This window comes from Cetorhinus maximus, chromosome 17, assembly GCF_964194155.1.
Source record: "Cetorhinus maximus chromosome 17, sCetMax3.hap1.1, whole genome shotgun sequence".
In the NCBI taxonomy this organism is placed as follows: Eukaryota; Metazoa; Chordata; class Chondrichthyes; order Lamniformes; family Cetorhinidae; genus Cetorhinus; species Cetorhinus maximus.
The window spans coordinates 52,539,935-52,560,574 of record NC_135895.1 but is presented as its reverse complement, the minus strand read 5'-3'; the positions used below and the strand labels follow the sequence as shown (position 1 = coordinate 52,560,574).

At 42.0% G+C, this 20,640-nt stretch overlaps 1 protein-coding gene and 1 long non-coding RNA gene across 6 annotated transcripts in view; one reads left to right on the top strand and one right to left on the bottom strand.

The window, feature by feature from the left end:
- Positions 1–10,010, bottom strand: part of LOC144692399 (uncharacterized) — a 34,901-nt gene extending 24,891 nt beyond the window's left edge. Inside the window, exon 1 of the long non-coding RNA XR_013579316.1 lies at positions 9,883–10,010. This is a non-coding gene — a long non-coding RNA (uncharacterized LOC144692399). The remainder of the gene's footprint in view (positions 1–9,882) is intronic.
- Positions 9,957–20,640, top strand: part of fggy (FGGY carbohydrate kinase domain containing) — a 371,941-nt gene continuing 361,257 nt past the window's right edge. For 3 of the 5 annotated variants that reach the window (XR_013579315.1, XM_078561209.1, XM_078561205.1), the window contains exon 1: positions 9,957–10,037. The gene's annotated coding sequence lies outside the window, so the exon portion shown is untranslated. Of the gene's footprint in view, positions 10,038–10,280; positions 10,377–17,330; positions 17,626–20,640 lie in introns of those variants that run through there. The other 2 variants (XM_078561208.1, XM_078561207.1) reach the window with 2 other exon arrangements.

The following is a 20,640-nucleotide window of genomic DNA, read 5'->3' as shown; positions in this document are numbered from 1 at the left end:
CGATTTGTTAAGTGTTAATCACTCCCAATCAACCTCTCTGGTACTGAAAATTAACAATTAAAAGTGTGGACTGAATTGTAAATTTTTTTAAAATGCAAATTTAATTTAAAAATAAGTACTTTCCCCTCTTTAAGAACTTAAGAAACAGGAGCAGGAGAAAATTAGATGGCCCCTCAAGTCTACTCCAATATTCAATGTGATCATGGCTGATTTTGGGCTTCAACTCCACTTTCCTGTCCATTGTCCCATATCCTTTGATTCTCTGAGAGAGCAAAAATCTGTCTATTGCAACTTTAAATATATTCAATGATAGTGCATCTACAACCCTCTGGGGTAGAGGACATTTGGAATTAATAGTCATTTCCAAATGTTTACAATTACAAAATTGAAACAGGTAAAACCAACATATACTGTCAAAGAGTACTGAATTACAATGCTTTGTGGTGTGGTTAACAGGGCTCATTTCTGTAAGTAGCTCAAGGGGGATAATTTGGTAATGCCTGCTTCATAGAACTGACAAAATCAAGTGGGCATGGGTTAAATTAACAGGCAATGGTCAAGAATGTACATCCTTTTGGTTAATGAGTTTCATGGCCTAAACCAAGTCTCTTTTTATCTAGAAAGAGGTTAAAGACATATTAAGATAATCTTAGTGATGCAATGATAAGGAATTAAAAGAACAAAAGAGCAGGAAAAAGCTAAGTTACCATTGTCTAAGTGCTATGCCAAGTGGCGATAGCAACTATGGTCTTCCATTCTGATCATAGCAACAATGGATGACCTCATTGTTGGAGTTCTGGATAAGCCAGTCTTTAATATTGTCCAGCTGCTTCCTTTGCTGTGGGCCTCTTGATCATCTTCTGTTAATAATCGGCAATGATTAGGCATTCCAGCCTTTTTGCATGGTACCATGTTTAAAGAACTCCATTTGTCTTATTTTGATATCTTCTTAAAAAGCCAAGTAAGGCTGTGAAACGACATGGAAAGATACATACAAAAATAACTATAAAAATGGGGAGATATGTCAATGAAATCAACAGGAGAAATTGGCCCGAAAAGGGGAGATGATAGCTAAGATCTGAAGTTGCAATGTCATTTCATACCATAGGACTTCAAAGTGGTCAGATAGTTTGCACTGAGCATATTGGAAAGAGTGCTGATTCCAAAGAAAGAAGAGTCAGAGTGCAAATCGGCAAAGACATGCTGAGGCACAGGGAGATCAGGATCATACAGGTGAAATGTTAAACAAAATGGCAACTAAATTTGCATACTAAATATTCAGGCCTATTTAAAATTCTTTTTATCCTAGATTATTTCAGTTTTCATATTTCAGACCATTCTCGTTGGTAAGGGCCAACACCTCATACCTTTTGAGTGTCTATACTTGCCTTGGAAAGCTGTTGGTAATGTACTGATGGAAATTAACCCATTTAATAATTGCTTTTAGGTACTGGACTATAATGTCACAATATAATCTCACTTGCACCTTTGAAATCACAACATCACATCAGACCTCATCCTTAGGTTTTATAATCAATGGACAATAAATACTTGTCACTACACTGATACACTACAAAGGCTTCTATGTAGCTCCTTTAGTAGACGCAAGAGTCGTAATCTAATATTAAGCAATTTGTTTACTGATAACTTTTATTTATGAACTTAGTTTTATTTCTTACAAGTGTTGATCTCTGAGTCTATTTTTCCTGTGAAGTTTTCTTCTGGTTTGATTACTTTCTGAAAACTCAATTCAATGAAAAGATTCAGCCATTTCAATATTCTTCCATTGGTTGTCAGAGTTGTTTATATTTTTCATAACTTAGATTGAAAATAGTTGTCTACCATTCACTTAACAGAACAAATTAAACCATCTGTGTTTACACAAAGTTGGCTTGGTTCCTTCCCTCAAGCACACAGTTCAAAAGCCAGTTTGAACTGACCTAATAACTTGTATCAAACTAAGCTTGGTATAAGAATCTGAACAGGTGTTACATCTGCTACAGTTGCATGAGATATTTCCAGGGAAGGGCAGCCAGAAGTCAGGATGATAGAAGAGTGAGTAGGGTATTCTCAGGGGAAAAATCTCTCTGGAGAGCAGAAAAGGGAGGGGAAGATGTGCTTGACAGTGAGATGATGTTGTAGGTGGCAGAAATAATGGAGGATGATCCTGAAAATGTGGAGGTGAACAGGTTGGGAGATCAGAACAAGGCGGGGTCATGCTGTTGTGAAAGGGTTGCAGGAAACATTTGTGACAGATCTTGAGCACTGTGGCCAATGTCTGACACACATCCTTGGTAGTAGGGCATGATAAGGAACAGAACAATAGGTTATTTAATGTTTGGATACAAGTAAAAGAACTAATCAATTTCTGCAGGTTTCTCATATCCACTGTATCAAAACCTTTCATAATTTTAAAGGCTTCTATTAGTTATACATCAAAGTTGGTTTGATAGAGAAAGATTGAAGCTGTTACCTTTTCACAAATGAAATTCATACCTTCATGCATTTCACTCCCATTCTACCCCAAACAGGGGTTATAGTGTGCCAGACAGTTTATTAGCCAATTATTTACAAACTGCACAACTAAAAAAAATGCACTTGGTGAATTTTTTCATATATCCTTTCCTGATAATAGCATGGATAATAGGAAAGGTTAGTTCCACTCAAGGTGGAAATGGGGAATTCCAATTGTGGAGAAAGAAATTATGGTAGAAATAGTAATATATATTTTCCATCAGCTTTTACAAATATTGTGGAAGTGAGAATATAAGTGCACTAAATAATATACAATTGTTTGAGACAACTGTAGAAAAGGAATTGGTTCTGAAAACAATTAGCAGCTGCTAATTCGAGGCATCAAAGCTGTTGAAAGCAGAGAATGTAGCAGAAATTTGACATTTGTTCAATCCTCAAATTTGCAAATTGTGCCACAGGACTGGAGTATAGCCAGTATGACACCTTCATTTAAGGAGGATAATTGGGTAAATATAGACCAGTTAGTCTAATGTCAGCTGTGGTCAAATTCATAGATCCATAAGCAAAGTAAAAGTTACCTGACACTTAGAAATGCATGGATTAATCAAGGACAGTGAGCATAGATTTGTTAAAGGCATGTTTGAAAATGTTATTGCTTATTTTCTGAAAAAAATTAATAAGTGAATAAGCAAAAATAGATGTAGTCCATGTGGACATTCAGAAGGCATTTGATGTCTCAGAAAGTTTGTGGTGTAGATCAGGGATCAGTGCCGAGTCCACTTTTATTCTCAGTAAATATAGATCATTTAGTCTTGGGACTAGGGAGTGCAGTCTTGAAATTTGCTGATGATTCATTAGTCAGACATTTGACAAACAGTGAAAGACTTCGGGAAGGAAAAGACAGCTTAGTGAAATGAACAGAAAGGCAGATGCAATTCATATGTGAATAAATGTGAAATTATGCAATTTGGGAATAAAAACAAAGAACATGAGATTATGCTCAATTTAAAAAACCCACAAGGGTGTGGATGAACAAAAAGACCTGAGGAACAAATGTCTAATTAACTGGAAGTGAGTGTACAGGTAGAGGACATCTTAAAAAGTCTACATTTGTGAGTTATAAGTTTGTACTACACCATTGGCTAAGCTACAGTTAAGACACCCATATGGAATACTGAGTACCCCAATATAGAAACAGCATTAAAGCCACAGAGAATATAAACTGTAGATTTGTCAAGTTGAGTCCATGAATCAGAAATTACTGTTAAGGGATTTTAGACTGCATTTGTTGCCAACACCGTGCATGCACAGTTCTCGTGTTTTACTCTGGGCGGGGTTATGGTTCTGAAACGAAAAAGACAGTCAAAGAAATCTAAAGCAAAAACAAAATTACCTGGAAAAACTCAGCAGGTCTGGCAGCATCTGCGGAGAGGAGCACAGTTAACGTTTCGAGTCCGTATCACTCTTCAACAGAACTAAGGAAAAATAGAAAAGCGGTGGTTGACAGGGCCCTCAACCGTGTCCGGCCCATCTCCTGCGCATCTCCCTCACACCTTCTTCTCCCTCCCAGAAACATGATAGGGTCCCCCTTGTCCTCACTTATCACCCCACCAGCCTCCGCATTCAAAGGATCATCCTCCGCCATTTCCAACTCCAGCATGATGCCACCACCAAACACATCTTCCCTTCACCCCCCCTGGCGGCATTCCGTAGGGATCGTTCCCTCCGTGACACCCTGGTCCACTCCTCTATCACCCCCTACACCTCAACCCCCTCCCACGGCACCTTCCCATGCAACTGCATAAGATGAAAACCTGCCCCTTTACTCCCCCTCTCCTCACCGTCCAAGGGCCCAAACACTCCTTTCAAGTGAAGCAGCATTTCACTTGCACTTCCCTCATCTTAGTCTACTGCATTCGTTGCTCCCAATGCGGTTTCCTCTACATTGGAGAGATCAAACGCAAACTGGGTGACCGCTTTGCAGAACACCTTCGGTCTGTCCGCAAGCATTACCCAGACCTCCCTGTCACTTGCCATTTCAACACTCCACCCTGCTCTCATGCCCACATGTCCGTCCTTGGCCTGCTGCATTGTTCCAGTGAAGCTCAATGCAAACTGGAGGAACAGCACCTCATCTTCCAACTAGGCACTTTACAGCCTTCCGGACTGAATATTGAGTTCAACAATTTTAGATCATGAACTCTCTCCTCCATCCCCACGCCCTTCCCGAATTTCCCTCTCCTTTTTGTTTTTTCCAATAATTTATATAGATTTTTCGTTTCCCACCTATTTCCATTATTTTTAAATGTATTTCCATCCATTGTTTTATCTCTACCTTTTAGCCTTTTTCGATTCCTTCACCCCACCCCATCCCCACTAGGGCTATCTGTACCTTGCTCGTCCTGCTTTCTACCCTTAATTAGCACATTCCTTTAGTTAATATCACCACCTTCAACACGTCTTTGTCCTTTTGTCTGTGACATCTTTTGGTTATCTCCACCTATCATTGGCCCTCTATCCAGCTCTTCTTGTCCCACCCCCCCTTAAACCAGCTTATATTTCACCCTTTTTCTATTTTTCCTTAGTTCTGTTATAGAGTCATATGGACTCGAAACGTTAACTGTGCTCCTCTCCGCAGATGCTGCCAGACCCGCTGAGTTTTTCCAGGTATTTTTGTTTTTGATTTCCAGCATCTGCAGTTTTTTGCTTTTGTCAAAGAAATCTATGCTGAAGAGTCATACGGACTTAAAACTTTAACTGTATTCCTCTCCGCAGATGCTGTCAGACCTGCTGAGTTTTTCCAGCTATTTTTGTTTTGTTAAAGAAATCCATGCTTTTACTTTTAACTCCTGTCAGTGTGAAACAACTTCTTATATAAAATTATGAAAGGTAAATAATAAACTGGGCATTTAATGTATTATTAACTGTTAAAAGAATGTTGATTTATAATAATGTAATTGCATGTGACCCTAACACAGTCCATTGTTTCAGCTTCAATATATATAAATTCATATTTTATTTTTGCAGATTTCTAGAATTATGTTTCACAAAGCAGCCCAGAAAATTGTAAGAGATTGACCCTGATGGCTATATAGACCTGTGAACTCCCTAATCTCAATTTTCCCTGATCACGACCTTCCCTCCAGCCACATTAATCTCACTGCTCCTTGGCTGCAGCCTTTACCAGGGTCTTCCCCACCTGACACACAACCCAGATCTGTGGGGTAAGTTTTCCCAGGCAAGGTGGCGGCGGGGGGTAGTGGTGGTTTGCGCCCATGCACCGGGTTAAATTCTCTGAAATTGATGCTGGCTCTGGGTCTTTGTTACATTATCCCATGGCCCAGCAAGCACGGCACCATTGTAACCCTGTGCATACGTAGTTGGCTTTCAGCGGACATCCTGTGTGGCCATCTTGCATTGGCAGGAGACAGTGCTTAAGATACTGGAACTATTTTCAATAGAGCAGAGAATGCTAAACAACAATTTAATAGAGGATTTAAAGCTTGAAGAGTTTGAAATAATGTATAGGAAAAGACTATTTCCTTTGGGGAATAAAATATGTCATCAATTTAAAATTGTTACTAAGAGAGATTAAGAGGAATTTATTTAAGCAGGGAGCTGTTGGAGCATGGTTTGCTTTGCCACAGGGAGTAGCTGAAGCAGGACCGCTGGATCTTTTGAGGGAAATGTAGTAAATATTTGAAGTAGTGGAAAAATAAGACTATAAGGGGTGGTGGGGCAGCAGAATTAATTTTGCATTACAACAACGTCAGCATGGACAGATGGCCTCATGTTTTGCACAAAACTTCCACAGATCTAAGGTAATGCCACAACCATGCAGTTATACTCATGGATTTGTGGGGAATGGACACTTCACTCAAAAACAAAATGAGCACTCTGTTTTGAAATGAAATGTAGTTGGAAGGTCAGGAGATATTTTTTCTGTTCTGCCAATATACATAGAACCACACAAGGCTGGAAGCTAGTCTGCTTGATTGGGCAGGACCTTAAAATGCAAACAAATTTTTTTCGACATTTCATTGGGAAGGCAAACCTTTCCTGTGTATTTAGTGGCCATCATTGTCGAAATTACTGTAGATTCTAGTTTACAATAGGCATACAGACTTCTTGTCGCAAGGACTATGTGTGAAGTCAATGGAAAACTGATACTGTGGTCACCTGACAGAAACCAGATTTTGATAAAGAACATTTATTAAGACATATTCTGAGAGCAGCCAGGGACAAGGAGACTCAGAAGGAACAGATCCAGAACAGCCTCCAATTCCTTCAGTGAACCAAAAGGAAATCATCAGGCCGTTGAAATGTTTCAAACTTCTATTGAGAAAAGCAAGTATAACAATGCATTTTTGGACTTTTAAGACCTAAGTGCATGCTACCTCTTTTGTAATCACCTTTTCATGTATGTGCCTGTATGTGTGTGTGTGTGTGCCTATTCGTGTGAATGGGTGCTGTTGTGAATACATTTGCATGTTGAGAACTAAACATTTATCCTCTTTTTAAAACTAAAGAGAAAACCTGTCTTTTGCCTGTTCTTGAAAGTTACAACACTAATTTTTATTAAAACACAGTGGAAAAAGGGGGAACCATCCTGCCATCTCTCCCCTGTCTGTAATAGTATAAATTTCAAACCAATGGACTTCAATGTCTCTCAGAGAATTGCTCAGTAGTGCCACTACTGACTGAGTTGGTTAAGTACTGAAGAACATATCTGCCAGACTGGGCTTGTGGCAGGTGGTGAGAAAACCAATACAAGGGAAAAACTTACATGTCCTCAACACCATGCATACCTAAAAATGAGGTGCCAATCTGGTGAGCCAACAACAAAACTACATGCCTGCTAAGCAGTGAAAGCTGCATGCTATAGACAGAGCTGCGTGATCCCACAACCAATGGATCAGATTAAAGTGCTGCAGTCCTGCCACATCTGGTCATAAATGATGTCAGTTAATTAAACAACTAAACGGAGGAGGATGCTCATGAACTTCCTCAATGATGGTTGAGGCCAGCATGTGAGTGTAAAAGATAAGGCTTGAGCATTTGCAACCACCGTCAGCCAGAAGTGACGAATGGATGACTTATTTGAGCCTCCTGATGCCAGTCTTTTGACAATTCAATCCACTCCAAGTGATATCAAGAAACAGTTCAATGCCACCAGGTACAGCAAAGGCTATGGACTCTGACAACATCCTGGCTGTAGTGCTGTAGACTTATGTTCCCAAACTAGCTGTGCCCCAAGCAACCCACCCATATGTTCCAGTACAGCTACAAAATTTAGTGGAAAATTGTCCAGGTATGTCATGTCCACAAAAAGCAGGACAAATCCAATCCAACAAATTACTACCCCATCAATCTACTATCAATCATCAGCAAAGTGCTGGCAGATGTTGTCAATAGTGCTATCCAGTGGTACTCACTCATTAATCTGCTCAACGATGCTCAGTTTGGGTTCTGCCAAGAACACTGGGATCCATACCTTATTACAGTCTTGATCCAGACATGATCAAAAGAGCTGAATTCCAGAAGGTGAGGCAAGAGTGACTGCTGTTGACATCAAGGAGCTCGAGCAAAATTGAAGTCAATGGGGATCATGGGAAAAATTCTCCACTGGTTGGTGTCATACCTAGCAATAAAGGAAGATGATTGTGGCTGTTAGAATCTGAAGATCTCACTCCCAGAGCACTTCTGCAGGAGGTCCTCAGGGCAGTGTCCTTGGTCCAGTCATCTTTAGCTGCTTCATCAATAACCTTTCCTCCACCACAAAACCAGAAGTGGGAATATTTACTGATGATCGCACTTAGTTCAGTACCATGTGCAACTTCTTGGATTAGTGCAACTCCAACACTCAAGAAACATAATACTACCTAGAGCTCCTCGATGCCACACTCAGTAAAATGCTACCTCATTGTCAACAGCAGTCACTCTTGCCTCACCTTCTGGAATTCAGCTCTTTTGATCATGTTTGGATCAATAAGGTATGGATCCCAGTGTTCTTGGCAGAACCCAAACTAAGCGTCGTTGAGCAGGTTAATGAGTGAGTACCGCTGGATAGCACTGTCGACAACATCTGCCAGCATTTTGCTGATAATAGTAGATTGATAGGTCACAGCAGTCCACTTGAACGATACACCATGTGCCACCTGAAATGTTCATCTCTTCCACCACCAGTGCAACATGTACTGTCTATTAGAAGCACAGCAGCAACATACCAAGGTTTCTTCAACAGCAGCTTCCAAACATGCAACCTCTATCATTGAGGACAAGGGCAACAGACACATTGGAATGCCACCACCTCCAAATAAGTCTCAAATTCACACATCATCTTGACTTGGAAATATATTGTGTTCCTTTATTGCTGGGTCAAAATTCTTGAACCCCATACCTAACAACACTAAGTATACTTTCATCACAAGGACAGTTGGCCTTTCTAGCAGGGTGACCAACTGTCTTTTATTAAATGGGCTGGCCCTGCATCAGAATCCACTGTCCCCAGCTGCATAGTGCATGTACAGCACCCACTCTCCTCCTGTTCGTGCTCTCTGAGCAACACCCTCCTCCGCCCGCCCCTACATCAGCTCAAATGGACCCCCTGGCAGGCTGCCCTTGATTTTCGCTGCTGGAGTTGGTCACCCAGCTTTTCAGTGACACCACATCTCACCAATTAAAAGATTTAAAAATCCTAACTGCTTACTTTTCTAAGTATAAATTATTCATCTTGTTAAAGCAACAAAAGGGTTATCCTGATAGAACAATGACAAAAGCACCACATGGTGCATGCTAATCTTCTCACTCACTCATTTTCAGAACCATTTTATCCAATTCAGGAACGTGGGGAGTCGGAGCCTATCCTGACAGATAGAGGGTAGGGGCTAGTCCATCACAGGGCACACACACAAAAGGCAACTTAACCATAGCCAAACCACCTAACCAGCACGTCTTTGGACAGTTAGAGAAAACCAGAGCACCCAGCACAGAGAACGTGCAAACACACAGACAGACACCTGGGGTCAAAATCGAATCCAGGTCCCGGGAGCTGTGAGGCAGCAGCGCTAACCACTGCGCCATATCTAATCCTCTGAAATCAGGAAAGTCCAAGGCTTGGGTTTTGGTGTGACTCCAATTTAGTGCACAAGTGAACACCACACTGAGCAGAGGCCCAGGCCAGTTAAAATGCCAACAAGAACTCACTGGTTAAGATCAAGCTCTCTGGTACTGGTAGCGTCATTACTAATATATAAACGACAGACTTGATGGCAAAATCAGGAAGTACAGAAAAAAAAGTGGCAAAAATAAAAATCCTTCAACAATTTGGAACATAATTAGGCGAAACTCCACACCGCGAGGCTTGGAATTGGAAAGAGAAATTCGAGATGCAAAAAAAAAAGGCACCTTTCATTTTTCACGCACAACCCCGCTGAAAGACTGGTTAACAGGTTCCAGCGGGATGATTCCAGCACAAAGTCCACTTGGGTTCACCCGCTTTCCGTAGTTGCAGCAGATTTGAGTTTATTTAGGTGTCAGCGGAGGAAGAGCACGGCCAGCGGGTATGTCACAGCAATTACACTAACATGTCGTTTCAAACTCGTAGTAAATACTAACACTTCCTATTCCCTCTGGCACCGTACTGATAAATTGGCTGTACTCTGGGGTGGGTGCCACGTCTCACGCCGATTGACTAATGCCCATGCTGAAAACGGACCAGCCTGCAGTCGCCATTTTCCTCCATCTCTATGGTGACGGCCCGGGGCTGCCGTGCACTCTGGGACAGGGGTCCAGGTTGAGCCGGCCTCCAGCATAGTCGCTCCCTAGTCTCTCTCTATTCGCTATCCAAATACATAATAACAAATTCAGCACCAACCCGAACAAAAACGCCTTTGATGACGGTACTTGTTTATCTTACCACTTTTTTGATTTCCGTATGTAAACCTGCCAGTGGTCAGTCGGCCAGGGGGTTCCTGATATAAATCAGGGCAAACCAGGCTTGCTGTTTCTTCTGGCAGAGCTGAAAATATGAAATATAAACCTGAACTGCTGGAAATACTCAGCAGATCAGGCAGCATAAGTGGAGGGATCACAGATCCACTGATATCGCCTGACTTGCTCAGTAGTTCCAGTATTTTATGATGTTCCAGACTGGGTTATTCTTTGTACATTGCAGTGTTGCAAAAGGTTGAGTTGCTGGGCCTCTACACTGTACTCCAGGTGCAGTCTTATCAAGGCTCTGTACAGCTGCAGTAAGGCATCCTTGCTCCTGTACTCAAATCCTCGCAATGAAAGTCAACATACCATTTGCCGCCTTAGCTGCTTGCTGCACATGCTTGCTTTCAGTGATTGGTGTACAATGACACCCAGGTCCCTTTGTATGTCAACATTTCCCAATCTACCACCATTTAAATAATACTCTGCCACTCTGTTTTTCCTACCAAAGTGGATAACTTCACACTTATCGACGTTATACTGTACCTGTCATGTGTTTGCCCACACACTCAACCTGTCTAAATCACCTTGTAGTCTCTTAACATCTTCTTCACCACTTGCATTCCCAACAAGTTTTGTGTTGGCAGCAAACTTGGAAATATTACATTTGGTTCCCTCATCCAAATCATTGATTATATATTGTGAATAGCTGGGACCCAAGCACTTGAACAGTGCAGTACCCCACCAGTCACCGCCTGCGACTCTGATAAAGACCCATTTATTCCTACTGCTTCCTGTCTGCTAACCAATTCTCAATCCATGCCAATATATTACCTTTTTAATTCCATGTGCTTTAATTTTGCATGCTAACCTCTTATCTGGGACTTTATCAAAAGCTTTCTGAAAATAAATACATCACATCCACTGGTTCTCCCTCATCTATTCTGCTAGTTTCATCCTCAAAAAACTCCAGTAGGTTTGTCAAACATGATTTACCTTTCATAAATCCGTGTTGATTTTGTCTAATCCACCTGATCTTTTCTAAATGTCCTGTTATCACACCCTTTATAATAAACTTTAACATTTTCCCTACTACTGATATTGGGCTAACTGGTCTGCAATTCCCTGTTTTCTCCCTCCTTCCTTCCTTTTTTAAATAGTGGGGTTACATTTGCACCCTCCAATCTGTCAGGACTGTTCCAGAATCTACAGAATTTTGGAAGATGACAACCAACACATCACTATTTCCGTGGCCACCTCCTTTAGTACCCTGGGATGTAGATTATCAGACCCTGGGGATTTATCAGCTTTCAGTCCCATTAATTGCTCTAGCACTTTTTTTTAGTAATACTAATTTCCTTCAATTCCTTCTTCTTACTAGACCTTTGGTTCCCTAGCATTTCTGGGAAGTTATTTGTGTCTTCTTCTGTGAAGACAGAACTAAACTAGTTGTTTAATTGCTGTGTCATTTCCTTGTTCTCAATTATAAATTCCCCTGTTTCAGACTGTAAGGGACCTACATTTGTCTTCACTAATCTTTTTCTTTTTACACACTTATAGAAGCATTAATGTTCCTTGCAAGTTCATTCTCATACTCTGTTTTTCCCCTCTTTATCAATCTCTTGGTCCACTTTTGCCGAATTCTAAACTGCTCCAACTCCTCAGGCTAGCTACTTTTGCTAGCAACTTTATAATGACTCCTCGTTGGATCTAATTTCTTTTATTAGCCACGTTTGGGCCACTTTTCCTGTTGTGTTTTTGCACCAGAAAGGAATGTATAACTGTTGCAATGCATACATTTGTTCCTTAAATATTAGCCATTGCCTATCCACCGTCATGCCTTTGAACAAAGTTCCCCAGTCTACCTTAGCCAACTCATGCCACATATCTTCGTAGTTTCCGTTGTTAAAATTTACGACCCTAGTTCCGGATCAGACTATTTCACTTTCCATCCTAATGAACAATTCTATCATGTTATGGTCACTGTTCCCTAAAGGACCTCACACAGCAAGATTATTAACTAACCCCTTCTCATTACACAATACCAAATCTAGGTTAGCCTGTTCCCTAGTTGGTTTCTTGACATGCTTATCTAAAAAGCCATCTCGTACAAACTCCAGGAGTTCATCCATCACAGTATTATTGCTAATTTGGTTTGCCCAGCCGATATGTAGATTAAAGTCACCCATGATTATTATAGCACCCTTGTTACATGTATCTCTAATTTCATGTTTAATGCTGTCCCCTACCTTACCACTACTGTTTGGAGGCTTATTGACAACTGTTTTTTGCCCCTTGTTGCTTCTTAGTTCCACCCAGACTGACTTCACATCTAGATTTTCTAAGCCAATATCGTCTCTCACTATTGCACTGATTTCATCCTTAACTAACAACACCACCCATCAACTTTTCCTTTTCGCCTGTCCTTCCTAAATATTGAGTGTCCTTGGATATTCAATTCCCAGCTTTGGTTACCCTTTAGCCATGTCTCTAAGTGCAATCATATTGTACCTGTTGACATCTATTTGCGCTGTTAATTCGTCTACCTTCTTGCGAATGCTCCATGCTATCCTTTAGACTTGTCTTTTGAACATTTTTACACATTCTTTTTGTACTTGGCTCTTTTGGTTCTTGGCTCTATTTGCTGCAAGCCCTTGTTTCCTCTGCCTTCCATTTTTGCTTTTTGTTTTTCTGTCTTTCATTCCTATTTTTGTTTCCTTCTCTTGTGTCTCCCCGCTCAGGTTCCCACCCCCCTGCCACTCTAGTTTAAACCCTTCTCCACAGTACTAGTGAATGCCCCTGTGAGGGTATTGGTCCCAATCCAGCTTGTACAGGTCCCATCTTCCCCAGAATCGGTCCCAATGCTTCATGAATTGAAATCCCTCCCTCCTACACTATGTCTCTAGTCACGCATTCACCTGGTCTGTTCTTCTATTCCTGATCTCGCTAGCACATGGCACTGGGATAATCCTGAAATTACTACCTTGGAGATCCTGCTTTTTAATTTATTTCCTAGCTCCATATATTCTGTTTTCAGGACCTCATCCTTTTTACCCATGTTGTTTGTACTAATATGGACCATGATCTCTGGCTGTTCACCCTCCCCCTTCAGAATGTCCTGCTGCGCTCAGTGACATCCTTGACCCTGGCACCAGGGAGCAATATACCATCCTGGTGTCATGTCTGCAGCTGCAGAAATGTCTCCCTGTTCCCCTTATGATAGAATCTACTATCACTAGTGCTCTCCAACTCTCTACCCCACTGTGCAGCTGAGCCACTTGTGGTGCCAGGGACTTAGCTCTTGCTGCATTCCTCTGAGAAACCATCTCCCCCAGCAGTATCCAAAACAGAAAATCTGTTGGAGAGGGAGATGGACCCAGGGGACTCCTGCACTACCTGCATTAGTGCTTTTACTCTGACTGGTGGTCACCCATTCCCTTTCTGCCTATGCACTCTTTACCTGCGATGTGACCACCTCACTGTACGTGCTATCGATGAAGATCTCATCCTTGCAGATGCTTCACAGTGACTCCAGCCGCAGCTCCAGCTCTAAAACGTAGATTTCGAGTAGCTGCAGCTGGAGACACTACCTGCACACATGGTCGCCCTGGACACTGGAAGTGTCCTTGACTTTCCACATTGCACAGGAGGAGCATTCCACTTAGCCGAGCTGCCCTGCCATGACTTACCCTTAAATTACTCCCTTTACTTCTACTTCTTCCAGTTTAGAGAATATTAGGGACAAAGAAATATTCACCAGGTCCCACTTACCAAGGTCACTGCTTTTCTTACAGAGGAAAGGTAGAAAATGAAATGATCCCTCCTCCCTTCTTTACCAATCTCCCTTTCTCACCAAACTCCAACTTAAGCGCTCTAATGCAGACAAAAGCAGCACTATAGATGGCCTGCTCTCATGCTGTCTGAATCTAGCTTCTGAAAATCTGTTTAAGCCAGTAATCAAATTAACTAGCTGCAGCTGTAAGCAGAGCTTGTATAACCCACATTTTAAAGTTGGACTAAAACCCACCTTCTCCCAAGCCAAAGAGCAACATTTAGTTAGTTGCTAAATTAAAGAAAGATTAGACTTTAGATAACAATTAACCCTTAAAAGTCCCTCTTTCACCAAACTCCAATTTAAGCACTCTAATGCAGCCCAAAGCAGCACTCTAGTTTGGGTTCTGCCGGGGCCACACAGCTCCTGACCTCATTATAGCCTTGGTCCAAACATGGACAAAAGAGCTGAACTCAAGGGGAGGTGAGAGTTATTGCTCTTGATATCTAGGCAGCAGTTGACTGAGTGTGGCATCAAGGAGGCCTAGAAAAATTGAAGTCAATGGGAACCGAGGAGAGTAAACTTTCCACTGGTTGGACTCATACCTAGCGCACTGGAAGATGGTTGTGGTTGTTGGAGGTCAATCATCTCTGCAGGAGTTTCTCTGGGCAGTGTCCTAGGCCCAACCATCTCCAACTTCTTCAATGACCTACCCTCCAACATAAGGTCAGAAGTGGGGATATTTGCTGATAACTGTACAATGTTCAGCAGCATCTCCAAGAGAGAATCTAACCATCTCCCTTACATTCAATGGCATCACCATTGTTGAATCTCCCTCTATCAACATCCTGGGGGTTTCCACTGACCGAAAACTGAACTGGACCAGCCATATAAACACTGTGGCTACAAGAACAAGTCAGAGGCTAGGAATTTTGCAGTGTGTAACTCACCACCTCGCTCCCCAAAGCCTGTCCACCATCTACAAGGCACAAGTCAGGATTGGGAGGAAATAGTCTCAACTTGTCTGGATGAGTGCAGCTCCAACAATACACAAGAAGTTCAACACCATCCGAGACAGAGTAACTTGCACCCCATTCACCAATTTAAACATTCATTGCCTTTTCCACCGACGCACAGTGACAGCAGTGTGTACCACCAACAAGCACCTTCCAAACCCGTGACCTCTACCACCTAGAAGGACAGGGCAGCAGACGCATGGGAACATCACCACCTGCAAGTTCTCCTCCAAGCTACACACCATCCTGACTTAGAACTATGTCACTCTCAATGTTGCTGGATCCAAATTCTGGAACTTCCTAACAGCACTTTGGGTGTACCTACACAACATGCAGTTTTTATGCATTCGTGGAATGTGGGTGTCACTGGCTAGGCCAGTATTTATTGCCCATCCCTAATTGCCCTCGTTGAGAAGGCAGTTAAGAGTCAGCCATATTGCTGTGGGTCTGGAGTCACATGTAGGCCAGACAAGGTAAGGATGGCAGATTTCTTTCCCTAAAGGACAATAGTGAACCAGTTGGGTTTTTATGACAATCAGCAATGGTTTTGTGGTCATCATCAGACTTTTAATTCCAGATTTTTATTGAATAGTGGTGGTGAACTGCTTTCTTGAAGCACTGCAGTCCATGTGGTGTAGGTACTCCCAATATGCTTTTAGGGAGCAAGTGTCAGAATTTTGACCCAGCAATGATGAATAAATTACGATATTTTTTTCTTTATTCTTTCATGGGACCTGGGCATCACTGCCAAGGCCTGCATTGGTTGCCCAACCCTAATTACCCTTGAACTGAGTGGCTTTCCACACGATTTCAGGGTGCAGTTAAGAGTCACCCACATTGATGTGGGTCTAGAGTCACATGTAGGCCTGACCAGGTAAGGACTTTAGGTTTCTTTTCCCTAAAGGACATTAGTGAACCAGATAGGCTTTTACTACAATCAAAAATCATGGAACTCCTTTCCTAACAGCACTGTGGATGTTCCTACAACACATGGACTGCAACGGTTCAAGAAGGCAGCTCATTACCACCTTCTCAAGGATAATTAGGAATGGGCAATGAATGCTGCCTAGCCCATGATGCCCACATCCCATGAGTGAGTAATAAAAAAAATCAACAATGGTTTCATGGCCACCATTACTGAGATTAGCTTTTCAAGTCTAGATTATTAATTGAATTTAAATTCCACCAGCTGCCATGGTGGGATTTGAACCCTAGCCCCAGAACATTAGCCTGGGCCTCTGGATTATTAATCTAGTGATGTTACTGTTACACCACCATCTCTCCACAAGTCAGGATGGTATGTGACTTGGTGGGTGCTTTGAGGTAGCGGTGCTCCCTTGTCTTTCTAGGCAGCTGAGTTCACAGTTTTTTGAGATGCTGTTTTTTTTTTAATTCATTCATGGGATGTGGGCTTCACGGCCAGGCCAGCATTTATTGCCCATCCCTCGTTGCCCTTGAGAAGGTGGTGGTGAGCTGCCTTCTTGAACCACTGCAGTCCATGTGGTGTAGGTACACCCACAGTGCTGTTAGGAAGGGAGTTCCAGGATTTTGACCCAACGACAGTGAAGGAACAGCGATATATTTCCAAGTTAGAATGGTGAGTGACTTGGAGGGGAACTTCCAGGCGGTGGTGTTCCCATCTATCTGCTGCCCTAGTCCTTCTAGGTGGTAGTGGTCATGGGTTTGGAAGGTGATGTCTAAGGAGCCTTGGTGAATTCCTGCAGTGCATCTTGTAGATGGTACACACTGCTACCACTGCGTTGCTGGTGGAGGGAGTGAATGTTTGTGGATGTGGTGCCAATCAAGTGGGCTGCTTTGTCCTGGACGGTGTCCGGCTTCTTCAGTGTTGTGGGAGCTGCACTCATCCAGGAGAGTGGGGAGTATTCCATCACACTCTTGACTTGTGTCTCGTAGATGGTGGATAGGTTTTGCAGAGTCAGGTGGCGAGTCACCACAGAATACCCAACCTTTTTCCTGCTCTTGTAGTCACAGTATTTATGTGGCTGATTCAGTTAAGTTTCTCGTCATCGTTGACTTCCAGGATGTTGATGGTGGGACATTTTGCCGATGGTGGTGACATTGAATATCAAGCAAATACCATTAGATTCTCTTTTGTTGCAGATTGTTTTGGCATTTGGGTGACAGGAATGTCACTTGCCACTTATGAGGCCAAAACTGAATACAGTCCAGGTCCTGCTGGAGCATATTTACAACTTCATTACTTGAGGAATTGCGAATAAAGCTGGACATCAAACATCCCCACTCCTGTTCTTACGATGGGGAGAAAGTCATTGATGATGTAGCTGAAGAAGTTTGGGCCCAGGACACTGCCCTGAGGAGGACTGATAGAGGAAAAAATGCCAATATGAACAGTGAGAATTCAGAGGAGAAAAGCATGCCCCTGTGACAGATAACGAATTGAATGAGGTACAGTTAAGGCAGAGTTAAGTGTGTGAACTGGGTCTGGAGAGAGAGTGAGTTGAACTGTTGAAAAGTCAATTGTTATTTTTCCTCCTTTTTTTGGATTAAAAATCTATTCATAGTGAAGCTTAATTAACCAGAATGACTTTTAATGTAAAAATTCCAAATTTGGTGTCTTCAACATTTGGAATTTCTCCTTTAGGCTTCATATACTGATCTTTTCTGTGCCAACATAAGTGAATGGATGTTTTGTGTACCTATTGCTTAAGGTGCAAAGCCCATGCAACTACTTGCTTTTGCATACCAGGACCGCTCTTGAGTCAACAACCTTTTGGAAGCTGTGTCACTTTTTTTTAAGTTGTTGATCAACATTCGCTAACCTTCAAAAGGCATGCATACAAACAGAATTCCCTTCTCTTCTCCATTTTTAAAGTTGCCTCCAAGAAGGTGCTTTTTTCTTTCATATCAAATGCTCTTTTCCCAAATAAGGATAACCCTTAATTTAACTGACCATGAAGTCAAAGTCTGTCACACTGCTCCTACATTGCGACATTTATCTCACACTCCTGGACAGGATGTAAGAAAAATCCTGGTGGGTTGGCAGATAAAATTGCCAAGTTGACGGAAATTACCTGTTGGAAAGCTGCCAGAATCCTACCACTCTGCTGAGTAGGTAGCAAGGACATCCACCTTAAAACTGATTATGCACATGAGGTCTCAATGATGTTCCAACAAGTCCTGCTTGCAGTCCCTTGCCTTCAGCTTTCCATTCCTGTCCGCCAGGTAGTTCATTTGGGCATGTGTCAGGAGGAATGCTGGCAATCTTTATTAAAGTGAAACCCAACTGTTACGATCAACAGGGTCTTCATGTCCCTGGCCTTGTTGGTTACGTTTCATTCTACCAGGCACCTGTGCAGCTCCTTTCCCATTCCCCCAGTAAAAATTGAGACTGAAGTGTGTGGACAATAAGGGGAGTCTTTCAATAAAAGGGCAAAGAGAAAGATTTAGGGTTGATCATTGACCGTTCCATGAAAGTTTCAGGTTAATGTGAAGTTGTTACCATACAACCAAATGCAGCATGCTGCTGTGTTATGGATATGTTTATGAATTAGCTGTTGATATTGATTCTTTTACACAGAAATCTCATGGTAAAATGTGAAAATAAGCAGGAAGCCCAGCTTTGGCTCATGTTCATAGACTATGTCAAAGCTTTTGACACTGTCCAGAATGGTGCTTAATGGAAGACACTTATCAACTTTTTCGTACCCAAACACATTGTGTGGCTAATACAAGAGCTGGGCAGAAATGCTTCAGGAGTTGTCAGAGTTGGCGATGGGCATACAAACCAATTCCAGTTTGAGAAGGGAGTCAGGCAGGGGTGTCTTCTGTCACCCATGCAGTTTAATGCTGTGGGAGAGAAAATGCTGTGGGAGTGAAGATAATGAGGATAGTGCAGGAAGGGTTACCAGAGAGATGTGGCTGCATCATAGGAGGTCATAGACATATGGAATCTCAGGTATGCAGACTACACCACACTCATAGCTCGAACAAAGGAAGAACATGAGACTATAGCAGGCCTAGTCAAAAGGTACAGTGAGTCTTTGGACTGAATGCAAATGAGGCAAAGACCAACATTATAGCTATAAATGGCAAAAGAAAAATCAAGATCGGAAGCACAGAAATACAGGCAGTGGACAGATTCAAATACCTTGGCTCCATGATAAACACCAGAATTATGTCTAAGAATGGAACCCAGGTTAGATGAGCTATGGCAAGAGGCATACCAGTGACTTAAGTAGTGTCTGGAAGTCCAATAGCATTGGCGTGAAGCTGTAATAATGTTTCATGCAGTCATTAGTGTGGAGTGTTGCACTCTATGGATGTGAGAGTTGGACTCTGATGAAAGAGGATGAGAGGAGGATAACAGCTTTTGTAATGTGGATATGATGGAGGATGCTCAGAATCAGATGGATGGATAGAAAGCCAAATGAGTGGGTTAGATCAAGAGTTGAAGGTCAGTGCCATGACCTTGTGTCAGGAAGATAATAGAGTAATAGTGTGGGGGGTGGGGGGTGGTGGTGTGCGTGCATGTGTGTGGTGAGGGGTGCAATGTTTCACTTAGCCAGGAGAAGTTAAGAAACTGTGTGTTTATTTTCTCCAAAGATTACTGGTAAAATTGGTACTATGATAGATTTGTTTTATTAGAGTATTAGAGTGGTAAAGTCCAAAGACATGGTGAAACAATGGGGATTTGCATTCAAAGGGGAAAATATGAATAAAGGATAGAAGGCTGTGTGTAAGGGGAGGAATTCTAAGATCTAACAAGTGTGAAAAGCCTCCAGCCTCTGTACCCAAACTGCTGTCTGCAAGAACTGAAGTTAAGAAAACTCACTTTGAACTCGACTGTTCAGGGCATCGTGCTACTTTGCCTGGGCCTTTTAAAATCTATGTATTTTTATGAATGCCTTAACGGAGATGTAACTGGGAGTTAGATTAACTAGGGGAGCTAGGAGTTATCATAGTAGTAATTTGTTAACCCGCGTACATGCTTTAAATCATTTTTTTATTAATGAAGGTTTAATTTAGTTTTGTAAAAACTTCTATGCCTCGGTGGCCGCCTTTTTACTGAATTCAAAGCCTGCATCTCAAAGTAAATACAAATTGCAAGCAGTTGTGGCAGCTGCTTCAAGTTTCCCTCTGGGATTTGAGCAGCTTGGCATTTACCATCTGCCTGCCATAACACCTTGTAAAAGGTGTTTCCTTAAAGTGGTCTGTGTGAGTTAAGTAAGTAAGAATTGGTATGTGTGTATGTAGCCCCTTTTACTTTGTGAGTGATGCAACTAAAAAAAAAAGCAGACAGACTTTAGTCTGAAACAAGATAAAGGTTAGTTTATTACAAAACTACTGCTGTAAGTTTTTAAAGAAAAAAGTGATAAATTATCAACTGAAATACAACTACAAAGGTTAAAATGCAGTTAAAGAAAAAGAGACACATAGAGATGAGATTTCAAATCAGTCTCT